This window comes from Bradysia coprophila, unplaced genomic scaffold, assembly GCF_014529535.1.
Source record: "Bradysia coprophila strain Holo2 unplaced genomic scaffold, BU_Bcop_v1 contig_235, whole genome shotgun sequence".
Lineage (NCBI taxonomy): Eukaryota > Metazoa > Arthropoda > Insecta > Diptera > Sciaridae > Bradysia > Bradysia coprophila.
Genome location: NW_023503496.1, coordinates 3,367,777 through 3,370,480, shown reverse-complemented (window position 1 = coordinate 3,370,480; position 2,704 = coordinate 3,367,777). Strand labels below are relative to the sequence as shown.

At 40.1% G+C, this 2,704-nt stretch overlaps 1 long non-coding RNA gene across 1 annotated transcript; it reads right to left on the bottom strand.

Annotated features, from left to right (window-relative positions):
• Positions 1-244: 244 nt before the first annotated feature.
• LOC119077516 lies at positions 245-999 on the bottom strand. Its single transcript, XR_005087813.1, has 4 exons — positions 863-999; positions 682-789; positions 451-623; positions 245-379 (listed from the first exon to the last, which is right to left on the bottom strand). It is a non-coding gene; the product is annotated as an uncharacterized LOC119077516 (long non-coding RNA).
• Positions 1,000-2,704: the final 1,705 nt, after the last annotated feature.

Sequence of the window (2,704 nt, the reverse complement as noted above, 5' to 3'; positions counted from 1 at the left end):
CTCGGACACAAGTTACCAGCGAAGTACTGAGATTTTTCACTAATATCTTCAACATCTTTGTGCAAAATTTAATAGATTTTTTGGTGACAGAGACCCTAACGCTTTAGTCACGCTTCTAGATTTATCAGCCTCAATGTACCAATCAGAAACGTTGGTGCAGTGCTAAACGGAGACATGGAGCAATCTGTGTAGAAGTGGTACATAACCTCAACATCCATCCGGTCGAAAAAGAATACTTCAGCAATTTAGATCATTCCATTTTTAATATCACATAATTTTAAGAAAAGACCGCACACTAAACAAGTGTTACATCTATCTCTAAGCATACGGCAACGTCACCAAAATCATTGAGTATGGTACCCCGTGCAACGGTAGATACCTTTAAAAAAAAGAAAATATTTTCATTGAAACGGTGTGAGCCAAAAAACAGAAGTTGCGATGATAACACACCGCTGGCAGATTCTCCGGTATGGGATAGAAACTACGAAAAGTGAAATCAGCGTTGTTTAGGGCCGGGCAATTTCCTCTCGTTTTGTAATCGCATGCATCTCCTTCGAGGATATTAACTGGAATGCCGAAGATCACAACCGACAGAACGAGTGGCAAACTGTGGCTATTGGCGCCTATAAATTGACTGTAAAATATGACTGCATCGGTTTGCAAACAAACAAATTAACATACGCCAGGTGCCGTCGAGCTCAGCCTCATAGTTGTTTCCTCTCACAAACCTGCATGGTGTCTGCGTACAATTGGTCATTCGAACGGTGTGCAGAGTTGCCATATTAGAACCTGTGTATGCATTTGGCTGAATAAGAGTTATGTCCGGAGAAAGGAATCGTTAGACACCGCAATTTTTGCTTACCGCAATTTCTCCACCCAGTTAAGGCAGTGGCGGCAGTTATGAGCACACATAGGACGAGAACAATTTGCTTGTACATTTTCGGTGTTTGAAATGGAACTGAACGCGGGCAGTAACAGTTGACCTATTTACAACTTTTTTTTCTTAATTTTTTATCTCGTCCACTTCAGTACACAAGTGTAGCAGTTAATCTCGTCGAAATTTAGTCGATGGTTGATGTGATCGAAAAGTGTTGAAATCGGCGAAGAAGTCTGACTTATACCAGGCAAATCCTCACATTTGAAGTATCTTTCCAGTGAGTCTTGCTCTTGGTTGTGCCCACATCCACGTTTCCTAGTTAGTCTCCGGAAGTCGGGGACTATTTGTGGGAACTAGTATAAAATGCCTAAAAATAGGCTCGGAAATAGAGACTTGCATCACGTCTTCTATGAAGGTTTTCCTTGTTTCACTTTTCGAAGGATCTACGCCGTATTCACGATCCAGCTGCAATAGATCATCTTCAAGGCCGTTTGAAATGCCATACACGTCAAGAAATCTCACCCACGTTACAAAACTCTCATGCAAATGAATGAATGAACGGAACATCTAACGAAAGTTAAGTCAGGTTACGTCTGAAAGAACCGTATCTTGAAAATGATCTAAATTAAATGATCAACGTACAGTGGCGTTCAACATCAAGGTTACACTTCTATGCGTCACCTGATCGTTTTGGTGTGTTCTCATGCATATCTCAGTGTAAACGTACTTCTCTCTTTACGCGAGCGATATAATAAGAAGATGCGCCAACACTCTCTCTTGAAACCCAAAAAAAGTGTAACCTTTATGTTGAATCTCATTGTAATACGCTGATTGTAGTACGTTGTCGAGTGGGAAGGTTATAGCCCGACCTGAAGGGAAATAAATGTAAATTCGCTTCGTTTACATCAAAATCACATTTACATTGTTTCTGCACGGAACATACTGAAGTACAGTCCTTCACGTCAAGATTCCACTTTTAATTACATCGGCGTACAATACGTAAAAAGTGTTACTCGCATGTAACAGTACAGTGGTGAACTACGTCGTGAAAGGGCATTTCGTATTTACGTAATTTCGTGATGTTCGTCACTGACAAAAAAGAGTTGAAAATCTTACCTGTTGCAGGTAACTTTGTCTCCAGGCACAGCTCTGCTACTAGCATTACCATAAGACATATCTGGAGGCTAATGCTATCTTAATAGGCGTTGCATTTCCTTCGTAAAGACAGGAGTCACGATTTGTTAGTGTGAATAAAAACGCACACACATGCAATCGTACACGCATACATCTTTGAGATTTGGAGGCTATTTTGACGTTGATAGAATGAGTGTTCGAGCTAGTAGCAGTGCTATGCTCCAGGTAATCTATTTTATCTGCTACAGCTGTATTTTTCATATGGGGAGCTGCAGCTGTGGCAGCTATTGTAGGTTACCTGGAGACAAAGTTACCTGCAAGAGGTAAGATTTTCAACTCTTTTTTGTTAGTAGAAGCGGAGAGTATGAAAATATGTGTGGATGTTTCTTGAGCACTATAGACACCTATAGTAGATTATCATCACAAAATGGAAGAACGACAATTTCTCTTGGAAATTTAAAGCCATGTATGATTAAGACCTCTTGGTTTTACTGGTTTTCAATGTTCATAATTATAAGAACCGAGTTAGAAAAGAACATATTTATTCAAAGGTCGACTATCCGAGAATGCCATTAGCAACTAACTAGATTAAACATATCCGTTTCATAGCATACTAAAACTAACGTCAAGACACATCTGGATTGCACAACCAACATCTAGGGATATAGCGATGACGTCACAACATGACGCGGA